The sequence below is a fragment of the Lycorma delicatula genome, chromosome 9, assembly GCF_047948215.1.
Source record: "Lycorma delicatula isolate Av1 chromosome 9, ASM4794821v1, whole genome shotgun sequence".
Lineage (NCBI taxonomy): Eukaryota > Metazoa > Arthropoda > Insecta > Hemiptera > Fulgoridae > Lycorma > Lycorma delicatula.
The window spans coordinates 16,194,785-16,220,722 of record NC_134463.1 but is presented as its reverse complement, the minus strand read 5'-3'; the positions used below and the strand labels follow the sequence as shown (position 1 = coordinate 16,220,722).

General features: G+C 34.7%; 1 protein-coding gene across 3 annotated transcripts in view; it reads right to left on the bottom strand.

The window, feature by feature from the left end:
- The window catches only part of LOC142330281 (angiotensin-converting enzyme-like), a 102,426-nt gene that overhangs the window by 42,309 nt on the left and 34,179 nt on the right, over positions 1–25,938 (bottom strand). For all 3 annotated transcript variants that reach the window (XM_075375469.1, XM_075375472.1, XM_075375470.1), the window contains exons 6-7: positions 15,934–16,035; positions 6,852–6,937 (exon numbers count right to left, since the gene is read on the bottom strand). The gene's annotated coding sequence lies outside the window, so the exon portion shown is untranslated. The remainder of the gene's footprint in view (positions 1–6,851; positions 6,938–15,933; positions 16,036–25,938) is intronic.

Below are 25,938 nucleotides of genomic sequence, written 5' to 3'. Positions count from 1 at the left end.
AAGACGTATGTTTCATCCAAATAAACAATTGTACCACTGTTTTGTCTGTACTTAGCCATTGCCTGCAGTGGCAATGGCTATTCAAGTCTCTTCCACCTAATATCGGATTTTTCAATTAAAAGTTTTCTGTTACCTTTCATTTGAGTTTTCATTTGAAACTTTACTTTCAAAATAACAGCTAAAGTTGATTCACTGCCTTTAAAATCAATAGATGACTAAAGTTCTTGCCTTATTTTTTTTAAAGTATGTGATTCATTCTTTGAATGAAATTCATTAACTGTTCTTTTAACTACAACTAAATCATAACTGTCCAGTCCACTGACAGGTTTTGAACGTCGTTTACACTTTTCGGCATTCTTAGAACACGATTGGGATTTTGATTGAAGAATCATGTCTTTTTCCTCTTCTGAGTTTTTGAACCTGTGTTCTTGATATCTCAGAAGTAGCAGCAGTTCTTTGTTTGCATTTTTGAATGTCAATTATATGTTTGTTGTTTGTCATCAGTTAATTTACCTACTTTTAGAGCTTCTTTATCGTAAAATCATAAGCATTATTGATAATTTTACATGCTTGACTCCTAAGTTTTTTTCATAACTACAGATTTAAGTTCTGCCATAACAAACCACAACAAACAAGAAATAATATATTGCAAAAAATTTGCGAAAAACAATGAGTAATAAAATAAAATGACAGCACAAACATGCTATCTGAATACCTTCATTGAGTATGATATAAACTGGAATAAAGTTTATTTCTTTACACACACATTGTGTCTATGAATGACCAATCTAAATATAATTGTGAAAAAAGACATTTCTAACTGCATGTGTAAATTTTTATAGGCCTGTACATAATACAAATCAGAGAATTAGTCATTGGTTAAGAGATTGTTATTGTTATTGTTGAATCATTAAGCATTTTTATACATATAATCAACTCAAGTGGATAGAATTGAACACACAACAACATAAATGCATTGTTTGGATGTCAAAAAATGAAATAAAAGTAATAATTACATGCAAACTAATGTTTTGGAATACAGTAATATGAAATGTCAGCACCTGACATCACAAGCTCGTAGATTCGCTGGGGCAACTTTTTTATATATTGATCGCATTAACACGACGATAGTACTTTGTAGGGGAAAGTTCAAAAACGAGGATACGCGGCAGTAGGCCTACGAGTTCACGCTCAAGCTGCAGTGGCGTACACGAGGCACTAGTACTAAAAAGGTTTATGTATATTTGTCCTTTAATGTTGCATATTGAATTTAATTGTACATATAGCAACTAGCTATTAACATATATCAGCACCAGTTGGGGCTCGTAGCTAAAATTATTCGGGGTGCTACTCCAGAAAACTTTTTCCTGGGCCTTTTCAAGGTCATGGTTAAAGTTCTCTATAAAATAAAAGAACCGAAAAAATTAATCAAATAAAATAGCTGGAAGCAGGATAATAAGTCTAATTCTACGCTTTATCACATTCAAGAACATTGTATACGATTTTTAAGCACATTGTGCTTAAAAGCCATATTTGGTTTAACCAAATAAATAACAAAATATAAGTACAGATAATATTTTTTACTATTATTAGATAATAACTTAATAAAATGTTCGCTTAAAAACACTGTAGTCCAGTGGTGCTTAAATTAAATTTCTATTTACACAAAAACAAATAAATAGTTAGTTTTTACTAATTATTTCTTTTTCACCCTTCCAGCGTATTTTTAGACAGATTTGGCAATCAAAGAGCCTTTGCTTTCCACCGTCTTCTGATTACTACTGAAAAAACAATTAATCACAATTTAAACCACTTTCATATTCCTTCCACTGACTAAACTAGAAAAGGGAATGAACAAGGAATGTTCCATACACACGTTGAGTAAAAATAAACTACCTTCCACCAGCATATCAGTCGGCACTGCGGGAGCAACAGTGCTCTCTCTCTCTCTCTCTCTCTCCCTTGCAGCCTCGTGTGCAGCTTCCTATATGCACATGCACACAACAGCCAAACCAAACACCACGCCGTTGGAACTGTGAAGCACATAGTTCCTTACAAACACTTTTATATCTTTTTCATAATCTGGGGGATGGCTACTGACATTAAGCTTTAAGGATTATATATTGTATAAGTATAAAGAAAGAATGAAAGAAAAAAGGATTAATTATATTAAATTTTATCAATAATACCAAGTGGAAATAGCTGCAGTTCCATAGCGCCTATATGCAAGCTACTGCTGATCAGCACACTCACTTCTGTCACTTTAAATTGTTATGATTTATATCAACAACCTGTTAGGGTCATTCTTTTATGAAGTTATATAAGGACTACTACATTGTTAAACAGCAGTTTACCATGTTATTTTGTTATAAGCTTTAATTTTAAAAATGGGGTAGGATATTTTAAACATGATTATCCTGTAATCTGTGATGCTGTGTTAATGGAAAAAACCTCTGCTATACTTCACCATCCCATTATCAGTCAGAACCAATGACAAAATGTTTCCACTCATGTTGAGGCAACACAATTATATAATTTATCGCATAAACAAATCACACAAGTTAAATAAAAAAATCTTACAATAGTTCCTAAAAGACAAACAAAGTAGGAGTAGAAATTTCAGACTTATAAAATCAGGGATTAAAACGAAAAAATCAAAAAAGAAATCTCAGAAAGTAAAGTTTTTTTTTATTAAGAAGTTTAAAACAAAAAAATATGTTAAAACATGGATTCATAAAAAAAGGCCACCAAGAGACTTCAATAGTATTGGCAAAAAAGGAAGGATGAAACTAAATAAAGTATTAAACATGGTACTTAGTTGACCAAAAAAAAATGTTCCGATAGATAATTAGCCAGGGCTGAGAATTTTACATTGGAAGGGTTAATAAAACAATTTATTTTTGAGCTTTTTACTGTAAAATTGTACAGCATACATCACTTTGAGTGTTTTATATAAAGCGAAATTTCTATTTTATATTATTGATCTTAAACTATGCAAATTAGTGGTATTTTTTAGTATTTTCATAGTAATAACACATACTTCATAGTTTCAATATTCTTTTTTAATGTTTTTTTCATTTACCATTTGTTGAGCCTTATTTATGTTTTCTAGCTGTATTGAATAAATTTTAAACATTCTTACAATAACTTTATGAGAAGAACCATTCCAATTTTTAGGTTTTGTTTTGTGATTGATTTTTACATTAATTATGTTTGTATACATAATTTACAGACATGGAACTGTAAACATGAGAAGATTTTTAAAAAGAGGCTTGCAATAAGTTTAAGGTTGCAATCTAAATATACTTCTCAGAGCTCTCTTTTGCCATACAGATATTTTTTTCCAAATTTCTCTTAACTGCATTCAGCAGAATAATTGAATAAATAAACAGCTCTCAAAAAGACTATGATAAACTATGTTCAAGGGACCATTCATCATTTATGTGTCATTTCTAATTGTTTATTTACATAAAATATGGCACTCTTTAAAAAATCTGTTTTGTCTTAGTAAATCTAGAATTATTTCATTGTGATTTAGTGTTATTTCACAATTTTTTAAAACAAATCTACCTCACAACCTTTGTAAACCCATTTTAAAGAACCATATTTAAAATTTTCCAAATTATCCTCCCTCAATGATAGTTGCACCTAAGATGAAACCAACTGTTATATACACCCTTACGCTGCATAGTTACTTCAATTTTTTTTTTAAGCTTTTCCTAAAAATTAAACAATAGTTTAATTTCTTCCTTGCTGTAGCCAATTGAAGAAATATATTTAAGTTGATAAGCCAAAAACAACATTAAAATTAATAAAGCTAGATAATTCTTTCTGAATTGTTACATCATATCTGACACACAAAAAGCTAATTACTTCTATCAATTCCTATTACTTAATAACAATAAAATCATGACACACTTTTTCAGTAATTTAAAATTTTTCATCAATTATAAAAACATTATCCAAGATAATATTTACCTTAAGCAAGATATTATACATGTAAGATTTAACCAATTCTCTGAAAACAAACAGAATTCTAACTGTACTGTAATTTATAATTTCTTATCTCATATCCAGTATATAGTGACCAGAAATTATGTAATTACAAGGTGTGATCAACCAATACGGTGAATGAATTTTTATAGCGGCAACTGCCGACGCTACATCCATATGCTGTAATTTGTCCAATAGCGTGGTCAACTGAGACAGGCAGGGACAAGTTGTAACACGTTCGAGCTTGTCAGTCAGCTGCCAGAGTGAGGTTGTGTTTATCATGACTGTCGCGCATCATGTTTTTTGAACAACGCATTAACATTAAGTTTTGTTTTAAGTTGCAAAAGAGTGCCAAAGAAGCTCACGAAATGTTAGAATCGGTGTACGGTAACTTTAAAGACTGTGTACAAGTGGTATGACCGATTTAAAAACGGAAATGAGTCTGTTGAAGACGAGCAGGACGGGACGTTACTGGACGTCCCGCACGAGCGTGCGGGACGTCCAGTAACCTCAAAAACAGTTGAAAATGTGCAAAAAGTGGAAATAATGGTTCGTTCAAACTGGCGAATGACTATTCGAGAGCTATCGGAAGACCTTAATATCTTGTACGGATCCGTTCAAAGCATTTTAACTTAACGACATACGAAGAAAGCGACCAGAAAAATGGACCAATGGCTTCCTTCTTCACCACAACAATGCGCCGTGTCACACCTCGCTTCTCATTCACGAGTTTTTGGCCGAAAAAAGTGTTCCTGTCTGTCCACATCCCCCATACTCACTGGATTTAGCACCATGCGACTTTTGGCTCTTCCCAAAAATTAAAACTGTGCTTAAAGGAAAATGTTTTGACACCATTGTTGACATTGAGAGGGCCACGACCGAGCAGCTGAAAGCCCTTCTGAAAGACACCTTCCAGAAATATCTCCAGTCATGGAGTCAACGTTGGGATAAGTGCACTGCTAGCCAAGGACAGTACTTTGAAGGGGATTAAATCGAATTCTATGTAACCTTATTACTTTTTTTAATAAAAAATTATTCACTGTATTTTTTGATCACACCTCGTAATTTGTACTAATGCAGCCTGAAATAAGTTCTTTCTCTTTCTTTTTAAAGTTTTATAAAAAAATAACTATAATTTTAAGCAGCTTTTACACAAAAATAATCAGCATAATATGAGAGATATATACCAAACTCAAATTCAAGCTAAAAAATAAAAATTTCTCAGAGCACTAACAAAATATGTATTTTTGTTATACTCGCTAACTTCTTCTTCTAAGAAGTAAGTATGTTTTCTAAGAAATAAGGTATGTGTTTTTGACAGATTTTAACCAGCATTTTTATTTAATGAGTGATCAAGCTTTACACTCACAGTTCATTAAAAATATATTTTTAAAAAGAAGTTTCTTTTAACTAAAAGTTTGGCACAAAGAAAATGTTTGTTTTTTCATGTAATTTATGAAACTGAGGACTCCCGAGTACCAGACAATGGTGGTTTTTTTATAATAAGGGTTGAAGGATTAAAGATGCGGTTTTTGTGAATAACTCAAAAAAGATAAATTATTATAAATGATCTACATTTTTATCTGAAAACTAGATTAAATTCCTGATAAAATCTTTCTGGAAATTAACCACAAAAGTGAGATGCCATGTATGTAATGATACCAACATCAATGAATTTAAACAGCAAAGAAGAAACGCAAATCAGTATCGCAAAATTTCAAATTATGAGAAACTGGAATACCAGCTGATATATATTTCTATTCTTATATACTTATAAATTACTTAGCAAGAGACCTTTCAAGAAACACACATTGTCCAAGAGAAAAGCACGCTTAATAGCATGGGTTATATTACGTATGTCTGACTCAAAACCAGAAAATTGTGAAGAGAAATCTTCTACTGGATTTTTTAGTATTTACAGTCACAGGTTATAAACACTGCTCCCAATCTTGATTGTTCAAACTTTAATGATGTTATGTGAGTTAAAAGAATGATGCCATGAATAAACTTTAATCATGAAAGTTTATGTATCAGTTATGCTATTTGTATTGTTTATATTCACTTACACATAAAAAACAATAGGATTATTTATTATTTCTAAGTAAATTACTGTGTGTAAAAGTGTTCATCGACTAATAACAGAATGTCATTTTTTTAATGGATAATATTAGTACTGTAATCAGTTGCGTTTTTGCATTACCATAATCTAAGAGAATTTGAAATATTGATTCCTGTGTTGCAGATGCACTTTCATCAATGTGACTCACTGGAATTATCTAAGAGATAGATGGAGTGAGACTGGACAAAATTACCAATGAAATCATAATTTTAGTTACTGATAAATAAATGGTTAAATGGATTTTAACAAATGCCATAGCTTCAGTGTCATAATATTCAGCAAGAAAATTTATTTATCAATCTGAAAAATGGCAGCTAAATTCTATCAGCAATATTTCTTTTTTATAATTTTTCTCTTCATTTTATAGCAAAAGTTGCTTAATATTAAAACAAATTGCTTTGTATTTTTTTTTTGCACAAAGTGGATTTAAGTATTTATGAAAAAATGTATTCATTTCAAGGATCCAGGTTTTTTTTTATGAGGGCTAAATACAGAAGCACAGTAGGTAAGGCAACTGAGATACAGAAGACTTTTCCATTCCAATGTGTTAGGGATAAAATAAATTGCACCAATTATTAATTCTTTCAATGATTATTTCTTTCTTACAAATAAATTAATTAAAACAAGATTTATAAGAATTCACACAGCCTTGAGATTTACTGACTGTAAATGCACATCAACAAATACACTCATAATAGATATAAAAATTTAAAAAAAACATTACACCTATTTGACTTACATGTAAGGTATTCCAAAAACGCTTTATAATAAATGTTACATTTGTGTATTTATTAGCGTCATTAGTTTCAAAATGTCTTTTATCGACTGTAACAAATAATTAGCAACAATTAAATTTCATTATTTTAAATGTATACTTAATGATAAGCTAATCTAAAATACAGATTATACATAAATTAATAATAAGTAGATATTGCACCTGAATGGTAAACATTAAAAAAAAATCTTATCGAAAGCACATCATAAGTAAACACAGTATTTTTAATAAAAGTATACACATCTAATACAGATTTAGATAGTTATTAAAGATATAATACTAACAATTCAAACTAAGTATTTAATTCCAATATAACAATTAATATATTTATAAATTGTAAAAATTAAAAAAACTGAAAGTACTGTTATGTTACAACTTTTATGATAGTAATAAAAAAAAAATGCTTCTATTTTGGGTCCGGGTACATAACAGGGACCAAATCTACTTAAATTTTAATTACCTAATAAAAACAAAGAAAAAGTTAAAAAAATTTAGCATTTGAAAATTGAGTTAAACAAAAAAAAAGAATCTTATTGTTTTTGGAGATGGGGAATAAATAAAAAAAAAATTTTTCTGAAAATATTCATATATAGGTTAAGCTTAATAAGTTCCTATGAGTATCTCTAAATCTAACACCTCCTCTGATAAAGACTAAAGTAAGAATGTACACACTTTCAAAAAAACCTTTCTGTATTTATGGTTCAGGATTTATTTTTTTATAAGTAGACATTTTTTGATAGCTTTATATGTGATATATAAAATATCAGAACAGTCTTTTTAAATTTTGAAACTGAAGGGATACAGAGCAAAAAAAACATAACCCAATTCTAAGAGGTGTAGTTGATTTTTCAAAATAATTTTTTATGATTGTTTATTTATGTAATATAGATGAACCTGCCATAGTAAAGGTTTTTTCTAAGTGCCTTTAAACAAAATCAAAATTGGTTTTTTACAATATCCCTCCCACCTACTGAACAAATTTTGAAAAAATGTATGTAATCAATCCCCCATATATAGAAATATTTGAGCCAAATTTGAAGAAAATTGGTTTGGCCAATTCTAAGATATACGGATAAAAGTAGTGTGACATAAGCATGCATATATATACATATGTATTTTTTGTCTGGATGAATTAGTTGGGCCATAAATTTGAAATAAACCCAATTTTTGACATGATCACCATATCACCATACTTTTCCTTTAATGTAGCTATTATAGCTATATATATAAAGTAAAATTAATAAAAAGAGATAAAATTAAATTAAAAAAAAAATGTATATAATAATTGGCAAAAAATTAGCACTAATGTTTTGAGAATTACAGAAAATTCTCATGATTTGGTTTGATTGGGAGTTGGGAATGTTAGATTACAAAAGATTCTGAAAAACTTTCATTCGAAGGTCCTGGTTTCAAATCCTGGTCAGGCATGACATTTTCACATACAAATCATTCATATCTCATCCTCTGAATCAATACCTAAACGGTGGTCTCAGATGTTAAAAAAAAAAAATAATAATAATAATGCCCTGAGGTAGGTAATCCCAACGTCTGGAACACAACATCTACGTTCCACGTCCAGGCCGGCAACAGCTGTACTCACGTACAATTCATGCAGCTGGCTAACAGGGTTCCGAGTGTTGTTCTCGGACATGCTATTTTTCGGCCGAATTACATCTACAGGCCGAATTTCAGGACTGGATTTCGCGGCCACTTGCAGGTACGAAATGTTTAACGATTATGGACTGACAATTATGGATTGATACCACCTTTGGAGCTGGTGATATGGCGGCCACGGTCGAAGTTATTTGCAGATATAACAGAGGCCTTTCGTTGTCCACATGCCCCCCGCGATAGCAAGCATGTAGTTAAGGTGCCCATGTTTTTCGGGGCATGGGAGCCCTGAAAGCCTCGGTGTGTAAGGGCCTGGAGTCAGTGCAGAGACTGCGCATCTGCTCTCTGCAAAGACATATGCCGGTTCCACCGGAGTGCCGAGACGGACCTCCAGGGTTGGTACCCCTGGAGTGGGGGTGTACCCCGGTGGCTAGCCTTACTACATCAATGGTCTTGCAAACTGATCAAAATCAAAATGTGGCAGAGGATTCACGTAAACACCCTCGTTTAGAACCGGCCGTTTCGCCTGAGGCAAAACGGAGAAAGAGCGCGGAGTCAAAGAAAATTGAAGTTGAGGCTAGAAGAAGCTTACAAAAAGTTTTCTTCTAGAATAGTAATGTTCCAAAACCTAAGTATCTGGTTACAAAGGAGGATGGTAATTTCTCGAGGGTGATTCCCTTTTTCATTGCTCGGGAAATAACTAAATGTGCTGGAGGCCCTGTTAAGGAAATAAGAAAAACTTTTACTGGAATTCATGTAGAGACTGTAAATGATGCTTAGTCTCAAAAGATCCTAGGGGTCCAAAAGATAGATTTTACTGTACGCGTCGATCCCCACGGCACCTCAACACTTCAAGGGGTGTTGAGGTCTGTCGGGATCTTCTTAACTGCACGGAGCAGGAAATTGTCGAAGAGTTAGCATCGAAGGGAGTACTAGAGTGTCGGAGGTTGAACATGAGAAGGAATGGCGAAGACCTACATCGGCCTCTCATGTTCTTACTTTTAATTGGCCAACTCTGCCGGAGAAGATAAGAGCAGGGATTGGACATGCGGGCATTTGTCCCGCAGCCAATGGGATGCTTTAAGTGCCAACGCTTTGGCCACACCGCTGTTAGGTGTGAGAGACTGCAAATATGCGTGTGTGGTGATGAAGTACATGAAGTAAGGAGCCTCCTACTTGTATTAATTGCAAAGGACAGCATTCTTGTACATCCAGGAACTGTCCTGTCTACAAAGACGAGGTGGCTGTGCAGGAAGTAAAAACCCTGCAAAAGGTGAGCTACTTCGAAGCAAAGAAAATTGTAAATGCCTGCAGACCTAGAGCAACAACAACCTATGCTCAGGCTGCGGCTGCTGTTGATGAGAATGTAATCATTAACAAACTTGCGCCCACTTTGGCTGGCTTAATTGAAAGGATCATTGAAAATAAAATGAAGCCTTTCAGCAGTAAAGAAGCTGTTAAGCCAATGATAATTGTACAGCCTCCTGAAGATACATCTTTGAAACAGAAAGTTGCTCCTGTTCAGAAGAAAACGGACGCCAAACCAGAAGCAAATCCGTCTTAGAGATTCTAGATGATCAGAAGAAAGTGATCGATTCGCAGTCCGTTGTGGAGGCTTCCAAGCCTCCTGCAACTGAGGTGGCCTCTAAATCACAGAGGCCACAAAAACCCACACAGGGGAGGCAAGTATCCCACCTCCCGGAGGCGGTGACTGGCGCGATCCCTGTGTCGGGGGTCGGTCAGGTTTCCGCCTCTGAATCGGCGCCGATCCATGTCCATCGTGGTCGGCGGCTTCGGTGGTTTCCGATTCGGAGACCGTAAGCTATACGGGCGACGACGTTCTCCGCGAACACGAAGCTGTTCGCAGTATGGAAAAGAAAAGGATAAAAGGCTGGCCGAAAGGTAAACCAAGGTCATAATTTAATTTAAAATCAGCGAGTCTATTGTACAATGGAACATCAATGGATGTTTTTCAAACATCCATGAGCTCCAACGCTTGGTACATGATGTAGACCCGATTTGTATATGTCTGCAAGAAACACATTTCTGCCGAAATTAAATTTTTTACTTAAGAGGATACGATATATTTCGGCGAGATCAACCGCCAAATGTTAAGAGTTAGAGGTGGAGTAGCCATATTAACATCGACTAGAGCTACCGCCGAAGCGGTTGATCTAAATACAAACCCTCAAGCGGTCGCCATTAGAATGAAGCATCCGCTTCAAATTACTGTCTGCAGCATATACTTGCCGAATTTTGATTGGAAGGAGGATGACATAGCGCAATTAGTTTCTGAGCTTCCCCCACCTGTTTTACTGGTGGGTGACTTTAATGCGGGGATCGAGTAGATCCCCGCGGAAGAGAATTGGAAAGGTTCCCGATTAATTCCGAACTTATTCTTTTAAACGATGGGTCAGGAACCTTTTTCAATGCCAGAGAGGGATCGACGTCCTGTATAGATTTATAAACGGATCGATAGCACCGAGGTACACCTTCCATGTTTTAGACGATTTGCATGGACGCGATCATTTCCCGGTGCCAATTGTAACTGATGTTACAAGAAAAATATTCCCCATCTCTAAAAGATGGTTATTTGATAAGGCAGATTGGACGAGCTTTACGGCTAAGACGATACTCCCCGAAACAACTGGAGTTATCGGGGACGATGTCGACGCTATAACAAATGCGATACTTGACTCAGATATATTCCCAAAACACCTGGGAAACTTACGAAGAAACCCGTTCCATGGTGGAACGATGAAATTAGTGAAGCTATTAAAAGAAAAAAAAGAGCGTATAACGCCTTTAAGAAACGTCCTACCACAGATAATCTTATTTCCTTTAAAAAATACAGGGCGTATGCAAAACGTCTCATGATAGATTCGAAGAAACGATCCTGGCAACAATACGTGTCATCCATTGACAGACCTACTACTGCATCAGTCGTTTGGAGGAAAGTGAAGGCGATTTGTGGGCGTAAAAACTTTGCTCCCATAACTAGCCTTCAAGATGAAGATGAAATTAAGGACACTCCAAACGAAATTGCAGAGTTATTATCTAATCACTTCGAGCAAAACGGCTAACTACGAAGAAGATTTTTGGACGAAAAAAGAAGAACTTGAAGGTCTACTAAATTTCAGAACTGAGTATAATTACTCATATAATGTACCATTTAAAATGAAAGAATTCGTGAAAGCGGGCAACACAGCTGCTGGTCCGGATGAAATCCATTATAATATGATATTCAGGCAGCTGAATGCCACTGCAAAACGCAGATTATTAGAACTCTATAATCAAATATGGCGGGATGGAATGTACCCGCAGCAGTGGAAAAAAGCACATGTTGTTCCAGAACCGAAGAAAAATAAAAATGTAACAGATCCCAATAGCTATCGTCCTATTTCTTTGACGTGCGCTATGGGAAAAATACTCGAAAAAATGATTAATAATCGACTCGTTTGGGTTTTAGAAAAAGAAAACCTGATATCACCATATCAAGCAGGTTTTCGGCAATACCATTCTACCACCGATCAAATGAGAACATTATATACAACAGCTTTATTACAAGGAAACATTGTGTCCGAGTCTTCTTTGATCTTCAGGCTTTCGATATGACCTGGCGACATGGAATAATGCTACAGATACATGAATTCGTGGCAATCTGCCAGTTTTACTCAGCAACTATATGAACGGCCGTAATTTCCAAGTACGTGTCAACAATGAATATTCATCTGAAAGAATGTTGGAAAATTGCCTACCACAAGGTTCGCCGCTGAGCGGTACCTTTTTTATCATCGCTATTAATAAACTGATATTAGCCATTCCAGTAGAAATCAGCAAAAGCGTCTATGTTGATGATTTGGCGATTGCGTATGCCAGCTATAATGAAATACAAATTACAATTGGCGATTGACGCTCTAAACGAAGTTGCGAGGAATAATGGATTCCAATTTTCACCAGAAAAAACGTGTTGTGTACACTTCTGTAGGAAGAGAATTCCTCACCAAAGTCCTACGTTGACAATTGGCAATAATCCAATACAATATAAGGACAATGTTAGATTTTTAGGACTAGCATTGGATAAATCCCTTATGTGGGGATTACATATACAGGACTTGAGTGATAGATGCAAAAAAGCCCTAAACATTATAAAATGTTTATCGAACATTAATTGGGGCTCAGATAAAGAGATATAATTGAGATTGTATAAGACATTGGTTCAATCGAAACTAGACTACGGATGTATTGTATATTCATCCACTAGGAAGTCGCATTTAAGAAAGTTAGACGTAATTCATAATAGTGGAATAAGATATGCGACAGGCGCTTTCCGCACAAGTCTGGCGACTAGTCTAATGTCCGAAGCCGGAATAATGCCACTACATTATAGAAGAGAGATATCCTTTTGTTAAGATATGCAGCAAACGTATGGGCTTTTCCTGCCCATATAATTAACAAACTTTTTAAAAATCATCCTATGGCTGCATTATACGAACATCGTGCTACCTATTCCAGACCAGCCGGAATTAGGCATCACGAATTAAGAAGAAAGCACGAAATTGCTGTTCTAGAGACATTAGCAATTTCCACGAGAGAAATACCGCCATGGCTCTTCCCAGCGGTAAATAGAAGGTTGGATCTCTCTCAGGGAGAAATAAAAGAAGCCAGCAGTGATCATCCAGCAGGAATTTTTAGCAACCGTCGGTAACTACGTAAAACATATTAGAATTTATACGGACTGTTCTAAAACCGAACATGGTGTTGGATGCTCCATATATGTAAATGGAGAAGCCCAATCTTGGAAACTGCCAGATATGGACAGTGTCTATACGGCAGAACTTACTGCCATACAGCAAGCTCTTCGCTACACACAACACTATTGCGAAGAGAGAGTGCTAATATGTTCCGATTTTTTAAGTGCACTTGTTGCAATTTGGAACAGAAACATTAAGGATGTCCTAATTGCAAACATCCTGTCCATTTTTTACGTTCTAAATCAACGAGGACAGCGATGCGTATTTGTATGGACTCCAGGGCATGCTGGTATTACAGGTAATGAAAGCGCAGACGAAGCTGCCAGAAAGGCAAAAGTCTGCGATGATTTAGATGCATTTCCTGTAAGAGTGGCAGATATTAAAAACTGTCTAACTAACATAGTAAGAAACAAGTAGAGTACTGATTGGAGGAGTTTAAATATAAAATTAAACTCTGTGAAAACTTCTCCATATAAATGGAAAAGCGACTTTAAGTTGACTCGCCGTGAACAAGTAGCTGTGACCAGACTTAAAATCGGTCACACGCGATTAACAAATTCATATTTGTTAACTGGCGAAGAGAGACCAATGTACGGTGTTTGTAATAAAACACTTACAATTAAACATCTAATAGAAGAGTGTACAATATATGAGGAACTCAGAAAGAGGTTCTGGCTAAGAAATGACCTTGCTGCTGATCTGGATAATGGAAATGAAGAAAAGATAGAGTTGCTTATTTACATGTCAGTGGACTTCTTAGAAGTCTGTAAAAGTGGAAAAATTTTTAAGCTGTGTTAAAGAATCTCTAAGAGGAAGTTTTTATATATATAGGGGTCTCGAAGCGTGGCACGTATAGTGATGGGAGGTAGCCCTCTTGCTTATGCCACCCTGGCTCGTCTGCATTCAAGAGCAGCGAGTCGGGGTGTGTCCAATGATGGCATGGAAGACCCCCAAGGGTGGACTGAGGGCGTGAGGCTATGGGTGGGCGCAATGCATGCCTGTAGCCAAGCAGGTCAGGACCGAGAAGGGTAGCCTCCCCGCCGAGGGGCTTTTTGGCCGTACAGAACAGGTGGTCAGATTGCCTTTATGACGCTGGGAGAATCCCGACGGGTTACGTCCTACGGGACTGTCTATAGGGGGGAGTCAACTGCCACGGTATCCTGGGCGACTAACACACTGCTTAACGGCGGTTCTGGTCGCCCAAAAGGTGCTAAAATTAATTGATAAACGAGACAGGCAGAAGAAGATAAATGTTCTTAGAATTTTTTATCTCAAATTTTAATATCGGGGCCCTTTACATCCCATAAGTGTTGTTTTGTTGTTGTTGTTGTTGTGTCTTAAAGTTTCTGTGTAGTTTGTGCTTTTAAATAAAATGTAAAGGCCCTTTACACCCTTACATATGACGATCCAGATGGTGATACTAATTTCTTTTTTTTTAAGAATGTGACAAGGGCTAATGACCTTAGCAGTCGATGCCCGTAAAGTAAAATAAAAAAATTTAAGTATTTTTGCAGTAGTATGATTAATAAATTATTTTGATTTTTTAAAGAACCAAATTAATTTTCCTATTTTATTTGGGAAAAACATTCTAAAATAAATACAATTAAAAATACATTAATATTAATATATTAAAAATGTATTTTAAAAAATTATAATTTTATAAAAGTAAAACTTTTAATTTATAAAATTTGTTTTAATGGTAACTAATAATAATAATAAATCACGAGAAAATCTTGAATGGAGCAGTATTACACAATATCAAATATATAATAAAAAATAGAAATGTCCATATTGAAAAGTATAATTCATGAAATAATAATGATTTAAACATGTGAAAATATCAAAAACATATAATAAACAATAAATCAGATGATGCTAATAAAACTGATTTGTTCATGTATTTGGTGGATATTGTAAAGAGATGCAAGAAAATTTGGCTTTTTAATATTCTTTCAATTAGTATTACTTAAAATTTCACCAATAAAGAAATATTGTTTTGTGTAAGTCTTTTAATTTTATTGAAAATAAATTGGTGGGAAGATCTTTTAGATGGCTGATCATTTATAAATGGTAATTGTGGGCGCTTTCTTGTAAAGTCAAGTTTTATATTAAATTATAACAGAAATCACTTCTGTGAATTGGTTTGATAGAGGTGTATATTACATTTTTCCAAAAACTGAGAAATGACTGGATCATTAAAATATCTATTTTCTAAAACTAAACAGCAAGTTTGCCGATATGTTAAGCTTTTCAAAAAATTTAAAAACTTCAGTTATAGTTTTTCAACTACTTAAGAGAATGCTGACAGTATAAAATACTGCATTATAATTTTGGAAATTAATTGCAGGATGTGATTAAGGAAAGGTTGTAATTCTCTTACTTTTTTCTCAAGAAAGGGAATAATAACAAAAGTCTTATAGCAGCTTGGAAATATTCCACCATCAAAAAATTTGCTAATTAGATTTTTTAAGAGAGAAAATCGATGACTTCTTATTTTGACAAAATATTTTGGTTCAAGTTTTACAGACTGCTAAGGGTTAAGAATACTATCCATTACAATATTCCTATCCTACATTCACTGGTGTAAATTAAGGTTAAGAAAGGGCAGGCAATTGAATAACTTGATACAAAAAATTACCGGACGACTTTATAGTCTATTTTTAATATTATACAGAACGCACTGAATATTATGGGTCCAGAGAATCAAGCAGGTGTGCAGGTGTTAAGAGTAAGTTCACATAATCGGACCAGCACTCTCAGCAATCATTGGTATCTTGAATAATCTAAAACAGAAATATGTACATATTACATTAATATACTAATCGCTAAACTAATAACATTTTTGGGGTAAAAATTACACGGGAAGCAGCTATATGTTCTTGTTTTATCAAAATTTTGACTAGAGAGAAAAATAGATTCATAAATAAATCAAATTAAACCCAGTAATTACTACAGAACTAAAGTAAAATTGCACGCTTCATGAACCCAACTTAAATAAGCTGGTCTTGCTTCATCCTCTTTAAAAACCCAACAGATTTTACAATGTACTGAAGGCAGCTAGCTATAAGATGATTTTTTTTGGGGGTGAAAATGCTCACCCCCCCCCATCAATCAACCTCCTCACGCAGGTCAAAAAGTTTACAAAAGTCCTCTCTCGGATATTAAAATATTAATAAAAGAAAGCTAAAACTAAGATAGTAATAAGATTAAAACTAAAATAATATAAGAAATGTAACCATTATTAAGATGCAATATTTAACATGAACAACAAAAAAAAATTATGGTTGATTATTATTAAATTTTATTCAGTATATCGATTCTTCTTAGAAGTAGCAATTCCCGGTCTAGTACATTCCTGTCAATTCCTAGGATGTGCCCATATGTCCCTCAAAAATTTAAATTTGTGACATAAGGCTGCATAGTATATGCAGTCCACAAGGATGTGGTGCACACAGTCAAGCGGCAGTCTTTTATAAGTTGAAAGCATGCAACATGTGTCATATTCAATTGTTTAAGTATTTCTGCAAAAAAATTTAAGTTTTTAAATCCACTGAGTTACACATTAAAAATATTTTTTGTAAGATAAAATAGTAGATTTTACATGAGTTATTGAAAAGTTCATTTTTATGCTTTTTTGGAAACATCATTGTTTTCCAATCATTAAAAAGTAACACAAAGTTTTTTTTGTGGATAATGCAGATGATTTTTTCCAATCATTAATTAAAGGTTTTAAATGTAGTAAAACTGCTTAAAACATAATAAGAAGACTTTTTCTGATTTTTTATCTCTTTCTTTCACATATTCTGATGCTGAGTTATGAAAAAAATTAATAAAATATCTGAAAAACTTAAATATTAAAGAACCTTCAAATCATGGATTTAGAAAGAAGGGCAAAACAATAACAACAATTTGAAGAAATTAGGAAGTTTATGAATATTGAAACTGAACAGACTGCAGTTGCTGAAGACATTGGTTCATCACCAATTTAAATTAAAAAGTAGAACTTACTGGAAACAATGATGATATGCTTAATATTTTTGAGTAACTGTATGAGATTTAAGGATATTATCACTAGAATCAGATGTGATACTTGGTCATTGTTTAATTACAATAGGTCTGACTGAAATTTTTATTGATCAGTATCCTGACACATTTTTCAAGTTCTTATTACAATAAACAAGACTTTCAATCTGAGAATATTTTGCCATCAATGTTTAGTTAATCTGTTTCCAAAGATTCTGCATATTGTATTTCCTATCGGATTTTTGAGTAATTCAAATTCTAAATTAGTTTCTGATGAATTTAATAACTGGAATCATTGGTTTTAAGTAGTGAAAATTCATAAAATTAGTCTCTCACAAGAAATTTTATGAGCAATGGGTGTAAAGTGAAATGAGATTAAAAAAACAGGAAAAACAATAGATAAGGAAGAACAAAAAGTAATTAAAAAAAAGAAAGCTTTTACAATAACAAAATATTCTTTTTCAGTTTATGAAAATCGCACTGTATCTTTCAACCAGTTTTAGGGGAAACTCTATAAACTATGCATCCCTCATAATGACAAATTATTAGGACTAGTACAGTTGCTTGCTAAGTTTGATCATGTGAGGCAAAACCACGCAACAATTGTAATGAAGGGTGAATTTCCATATCATTATTACAGAAAAATTATTCAAAAAGAATCAGTAAATTTAATAGATGAAAACGGTAAAAAATGCAATTATATCCAGATCTTTATCAACCATATTCAACTCAACAATAGCCGAAATTACTCCAGACATTTCTTGAAATAAAAACAATTTTTTATGATTATATTTTGTAATTTATCAAATGATAAAGTAGAAAGCAAAGAAGACTTTTTAGTTCACGAGTTAACTGTTTGATGGGAGTGCAGATTGATTTTACAACGCAATAAATTTTTGAGAAATACAATAAAACATTTCTGATGTGTTTAACCATTAAATTATTCAGATTTTTGGTCTAATGATGATGCAGTAGAACAAAAACATATAATGAATATTGTTACAGCATGATATTTTTATTTTTAAAATAAAGATAAATTGCAAATGAAAATAAATAAGTTAATATATTCAATTATCACAGAAATTGATATTTAAAATAAATTTCTTACCATGAAAAAATACAAACATTAAACATTTATTTACTATAATGTCAACAATTTACCTGTTAAAGATACATTATAATTTCCTAGTGGCCACTGGAAAAATGTAAACGAATTTTCTAATAATGATTGATATACAAATATTTCTAGTCAAATTCATGTATTAAAATTTCAAATACGGTAAAAACGAAAGTCAGATAAAGCAAGTTTTCTAAGATAATTACTTTCGTTATTATATGTGAATAATTACAGACTGATCAGCAGCTGAGAATATGTACGTCAATACTGTTGATTTTGTTTCATAAATGTACAGAGGCTGGTAATCAGTCAGTGGGTTATTTTTGCGGCCTGAATCCAAAATTTCCAGGATCTAATTGGTATCTAACGCGATTCTTTGGTAAAAACTAAATACACCGTCATATCATTGTGTAAAATCTGCAATTTCCGTAAAATTACTTGTATCAACTTTCCTTTACGATGAACCAATCCAGAGAGTGCGGGATCGGATTCTGTTGCTTGGTGCTCTGCAGCAGAACTGTGTCTATTAGAAAATCCTCTTCAAGGCAGTGAATTGATATCTGCGCTTAGCAAAGCTTTGGCAGGCTCAGCAGCTCAGTGGCTATCCCAAGTGGCAATTCCGGGTATACAGTGGCCTCAATTAAAAGAACTTTTTGTGTCACGCTTCGGGGGACAAGAAACTGCGACAGCGGTTGTGCTGAAAATTCATCAGGAGGCACCAACCAAGGATGAAAGTGTCGGCGCCTTTGGCATTCGACTTCGATCATCGCTAAAGGCCCGCTGGAGGTCTTTAACAGTTGACGAAATAGTTAATGCGGTTGTGCTTGCGCGATTGACCCATATTGATAATAGAGTGGAGCGCGTAGCATTAACTAGCGACATCAAAACGGAAGCCGAATTTTTGAGCGAAATGCGAGGCTTTTCCTACACCCGAAAAAGACCAATATCAGCTTCAGATAACTCATCTACATCCGATTTGAAGCGTTTTAAGCCAGCAGCTTCAGGGAAGTGCCATTTCTGTGGGGAAATAGGTCACAAAAAGTTTGAGTGTCCTAAACTTAAGAAGAAGCAAGCGGAGCAAAGCAGTAACCATCGTGGCTCCAAAGGATCATCCTCTTCATCGCGCAATGTGACGTGTTTCAAATGTGGGGTAGCTGGTCATATTGCGCCAAACTGTACGGCTCCAGGTAGCAGCCGCAGCGGTCCAGGGAACAACCAGGAGAATGGTAGCGTCGAACGCCGTGTGAATCTTTGCACAGTTGCAGCTCCTACTGGTATTCTAAACCATCTTGGTGAGTCGTTTCCATATTGTTTTGATTCAGGAGCGGAATGCTCATTAATAAAGGAATCGATAGCGATTAAGTTTTCTGGACGTAGAATTAATGAATTAATAATTTTGAAAGGCATCGGAAATGTTGTAGTAAATTGTAGCATGCAAATTTTATCTATTGTAATTATGGATTTGTTTACATTAGAGGTCCTTTTTCACGTTGTCCCAGATGAATATTTGAGTTATAATATTTTAATTGGTCGAGAAATTTTGAGCGTGGGTTTTGAAGTAAATATTTCTCAAAATAATTTTAAAATCTGTAAATCTAAAGTAGCAAATGAATGTAGTAAATTCGAAATTATAAATTTTGATAATGTTGATACAGATGTTGATAAAAATGATAAAATAAGATTAGTCTCAATCTTAAAAGAGTATGAAAGTTCTTTTATTACGGGTTTTCCTCGTACTCGCGTCAACAGTGGTGAACTTGACATACGTTTAATAGATACAAACGTTACGGTACAGAGAAGACCATATAGACTTAGTGTAGAAGAGAGACAAATAGTTAGAGAAAGAATAAATGAGTTACTTGAAGCTAATGTTATTCGTCCTAGCAATTCACCGTTTGCTAGTCCTATCTTACTAGTCAAGAAAAAGGACGGATCGGATCGTTTATGTGTCGATTATCGTGAATTAAATAAAAATACAGTTGCAGACAAATTTCCTTTGCCACTTATTTTAGATCAAATACCGAGACTTAGAAAGGCTAAATTCTACATTAGTTTAGATATGGCCAGTGGTTTCCATCAAATTCCTATACATTCGGAATCTATAGAACGTACGGCATTTGTTACTCCTGATGGTCAATTTGAATTTTTAACAATGCCATTCGGCTTGAAAAATGCTCCTTCGGTTTTTCAAAGAGCAATTTTAAAGGCATTGGGTGAGCTCGCGTACACTTTCGTTGTAGTTTATCTAGACGATGTACTGATAATTGCAGATACGATAGAAGAAGCGTTTGAAAGACTTCGAGTGGTATTAAAAATTCTTATAGATGCGGGATTCTCATTTAATTTTTCAAAATGTTCTTTTCTCAAAACATCTGTTTCATACCTTGGGTATGAGATTCAAGAAGGACAAGTTCGTCCAAACCCTCGTAAAATAAACTCTTTAACAATGTTACCCGCTCCAAGGACCGTTACTCAGCTTAGACAGTTTATTGGCCTTGCATCTTATTTCCGACGGTTTGTCCCTAAGTTTTCACAAATCATGAAACCATTATATGCTCTTACCTCAGGTAAAAAATATATTGAGTGGACTGAGACACATGAAAACGCCCGACAAAAAGTAATTCATACTTTGACCAACGAACCCGTCTTAATTATCTTTGACCCGGATTATCCTATAGAACTGCATACCGATGCTAGTTCCGATGGGTACGGAGCAATACTCATGCATAAAGTAGACGGTAAAAATAAAGTTATTGAATACTTTAGTAAAAGGACAAGCCCAGCCGAGTCCAGGTATCATTCTTACGAACTCGAAACTATGGCCGTTGTTAAATCTATTAAACATTTTCGGCATTACTTGCATGGACGACAATTTACTGTTGTAACTGATTGTAATTCATTGAAATCTTCTCAAAATAAGATTGATCTTAGTGATAGAGTCCATAGGTGGTGGGCTTATTTACAGGCTTTTCAGTTCGATATAGTTTATAGAGAAGGCAAACGTATGTCGCACGCGGATTTCTTCTCTCGAAACCCTTTGTCCGATTTAACAAAACAGGTTAATAAAATTGAAGAGAAACGCGTTAACCTCGCGGAAATATCGGTTGATTGGCTTCTTGCTGAACAACAGCGTGACTCGGAAATAGTCACCAAATTGCAAAGCGATGAGCTATCGGAAGATCTCTTAAAATCTTATGAAATTAAAGCCGGTACGCTATACCGGAAAATACAGAGAAAAGGCGAAACCCTTTGTTTGCCGATTGTACCCAGAGCATTTCGGTGGTCCGTCATTAACCATGTACATGAGTCTGTTATGCACTTAGGTTGGGATAAAACACTCGATAAGGTTTATGAGTATTACTGGTTTGAAGGTATGTCTAAATACGTACGTAAATTTGTTGACAATTGTATTACTTGTAAACTCTCTAAAGCTCAGTCAGGTAAAATTCAAGCTGAATTACATCCCATCCCTAAGACCCGCATACCTTGGCATACTGTGCATATAGATATTACAGGTAAAATGAGCGGTAAAAATAATACTAAAGAATACATTATTGTTATTATAGATGGTTTTACCAAATATGTTTATTTACATCACACCAGAAAAATTGACTGTAATAGTGTTATTAAAGCTTCAAAGGCTTCAATATTTATATTGGGAGTTCCCGCTCGTGTGATTGCCGATCAAGGTAGATGTTTTACTGGGAAAGATTTTAAAGACTTTTGTAAATCTTTAAATATTAATTTACATTTAATAGCTACAGGTACTAGTAGGGCAAATGGTCAAGTAGAGCGTGTAATGAGTACGTTAAAAAATATGTTCACTGCTGTTGAGTCTAATAATCGTCCATGGCAAGACGCCATTGGTGAAGTTCAGCTAGCTTTAAACTCAACCGCGAATCGTATTACCAAATCTAGTGCGTTAGAATTATTAATTGGTAAGAAGGCAAGACCTTACGGGTTGTTAGTTGATGACAACGAAAATGAAATTGATATCTCTAATGTAAGACAACGAGCGATTGAAAGTATAGAGGAAAATGCTAATTATGAGAAGATTAGATTTGATAAAAATAAAGCGAAGGTTAATAAGTTTAAAATAGGAGATCACGTTTTGATTAAGAACGAAGAACGTAATCAAACGAAACTCGATAGGAAATTTAGAGGTCCATTCGTAGTAACAGAATTACTTGATAACGACAGGTACACACTAAAATCTTTAAGTAGTAGTAGTAGAAGTTATAAGTATAGTCATGATAAGTTGAGAGAAATGCCTGAGAATTATATTCCTAATGAGTTGGATGTTTCCTCGGACAATGAAAGTTGTGCCGAGGAGACTGTTGATGTTGGTCCTGAAACAGGGACTATGGTTTAAAAAGAGACCACCAATGACGCAATGCACTAATGGCTGGCAGCAGGTCGTGGACCTGGCATTTTTATTTTTCGCACATGCATCAGTGTGTAGTCGTAACTGCAAACTAAATTAGTGGCTAATGTTAGTTTGATCAGGGCGCGATGGGCACCTGATGATGTGTCGGGCAGGTAGTTGTGGCAACTACAGAATATGTATGATACTGTATGTGGCATACAGGGTAGCCTAGAGATAGTGCAGAGGTCTATTGGTGGAGGAAATAAAATCTTATTTGACAGTTAAATGATAAGGAATAATGATTGATGGCTTTTCGATCTCTTGAGTACTGTACGATGACTATTTAGGATAATGAATAATTAACGGATTTCTGTATCTATCTTTTGTACTTTAACTATTGTAAAATGCTTTATAATGACCGAGGTCAGTTGAAAACAAAAATTAAAATACCACTGTAACTCAATGTTTTAGATACACCCGAGGGCGTGTGATTGTCAGAATGGCCGTGTCGGAGAATAAAGTACAGTGGAGTATCTTCCGACAAAACGATGAGAATATTCTTTAGAATATCTGTATTTTTAGTAGTTTTAAGAAATGTACTATTACTTGTAATATTTTGTAAAATAAGGTTTAAATTGTTTTATTGCGGTAGGCTTAGGCCTAGGTAGGCACATGGTTGTCAACGTAGTCGGGATCCCAGGACGATAGGGGTATCATAAAATTAATAAGGAAAAGGAAATATGCAGTAGGCATATTATTTGAGAATATTGAGAAAAGGCAGTCTTGCTTTGGAACCCAGATCGAACAGACGTCCTGGTGATCGCGAATTCGTTATTTCCCTGAGCCTCGGTCTATCGCAAGTTGTTTTAATATTATTTGAATTCTAAATTAAATTAATCTTATATTATAATTCGTGTACTACTGAGTTATTGATAAGTGATAATTATCATTTGTAATTATTTCATTGTACGAGTTATCTACTCAATTTTTATTAATTGAACTTTATTAATAATCTTATATATTCTCCACTTGTAATAATAAAAATGAGTGAAACACAAAACGTTGAATCCCTGACAAATCTCCTCGCCTCTCCGACATTATATATATATATATAAATGAATGTTTGTCATTCATCCCATTAATCTCATTGCGACGAAGCTTTGGTGAGTTATTTTGAGCACGCCCGCGAAGGTTTCTGAATTAGTTTGGACCCGCTACGTGGCGCTGGGGACAACATATTTCGAAAAATTGTAATAACTTCTTTTAATAAATTTAATGTCATGGTTTATCTCGATAGATATTATCCTTATCGATCATTTTCTATGTCAATATCGACTTCTTCAGACAAGTTATGTATTTTACTGAATTTAATGTCAGAGTTTAATGTGGTTCTAGCGGCTACCACGAGAACTAATCCTCACGCGAACAATGTAGCACTGTATAGATTTTATATCCTGAACTAAGAAGTTCCATCAGGGTAAAGCACACACATAATTTGCATAGATTCGATTTTCAATTTAGTATTAATAATTTCATCATACCTATGTCGTTAAAGTCACAGATATGAAAAAGAACTTCTTTGGCTACTAGAATTTATGATTGTAGGCAATGTGAACATACTCCAGAACGTTCTCAAAAACTTGAAGAGCAACACTGAAAGTGTTCGAGAAAATATGTTAGGTTTCAAATCTGCATTTGATTATCACTCTAAAATTGAGTATGTGAATTTATTCACATAGCTAAGAACATTAAAATATGTAACCGTTGTAATGCTAAAAAATGGAATGATGAAACTCCTGGATTTTTGTTGAGCTAGGAGCAAATAGTTTTTTAACAACTTCAATATCCTTCTGATTTCATTAAAAATTTGCGATTATGGGAAGAAATTTTTTATCTAAACAGTTTATTTTACGTGTTAAGTAGTGAGTAGCGATTAACTCTGATAACAATAGTAGTCCAGATTTAATTAGTAAAAAAAAACTATTTCCAGTTTCTGAAATTTCTTCCATACGTATATAGCGCGGGCAAGCCGAGACGGGATATGCTTTTTTTTTTTTTGAACTCTACTCCACTGGGCCGGTCCGACTGGTTGGTATTGCGCCACCCTGGGGAGTGCCTGTTCTACTCTAATGGGCCTTCCCACCTACCGGCTATAAGTCCGGCATGGCAGGTCGGCCCACCGGTCAGTTCTTTTGCCCCATCCGTATATCGCCACGTCACGACAATACCAGCATTGTCGCGACACGGCGATTGGGACTTCTCAGATCTTGATATTAACCTAACGATGAAACCCTTAGGAATCCCCAGTGGATCATCAAAACCGACACACCTCGGCATGTCAGTCCTCACCACTGAGGCTGTCCACCCTGCCCTATGCTAAAGTTTAAAAACCTAGTCTCCTCTCATCATTGTTTTTCTGCGTAAGTATTCTTTTGATGACCAACTCAACTTTTTTCAAAGTTTCTTCACTGTTTATCATGTTATTGATTAGTCTCCCAGTTCCATCAGATGACAGGTCAATACCGTCTGTCTCTTCCCTCCATTATGACATACAGTGAAAGTATGTTCGACATCATCATCACAGTCACAGTACATACAGGCTGCAGTTTCCCTTCTACCGACTCTATGCAGATAGTAATTAAAACTACAGTGTCCTGTAAAATACTGTGACGTGTAAAAGTTTATTTCACAGTGTTTTCTATATATCCAGTTCCTTAGATTGGGGATTAGCCTTCTGGTCCTGTCTCCAGGGCCTGCTGTGCTCCATCTCTCCTGCCATCTCTCTATTAGCCTATGCCTTGCTTCATGTACTTCAACACCTTGATCTCTTTCGACTCTGAAATGAGCCATAAGGTCGATCGGAGGCACTCCTGATAAAACGCCGCATAACGCCTCATAAGAGACTGTCCTGTACGCAGAAACCACGCCTAGCAACAGTCTCCTATGGGTCCTAACTAAGCGTGCCAAGTTCTTCTTTATCCGTACTGAAGGCCACCATACCGGGACAGCATAGAATATCGATGACATAACAGAGGACGCAACAACCCTCCTTTTAGACGCTTTAGGTGCTCTTTGAGAAGTCATAATAATATTAAGAGATTTAGTCATCAATTATTGGAAAATAATATATAAATATAGTACATAATATCATGCTTTATATTATTGTACAGTTGTTACAAA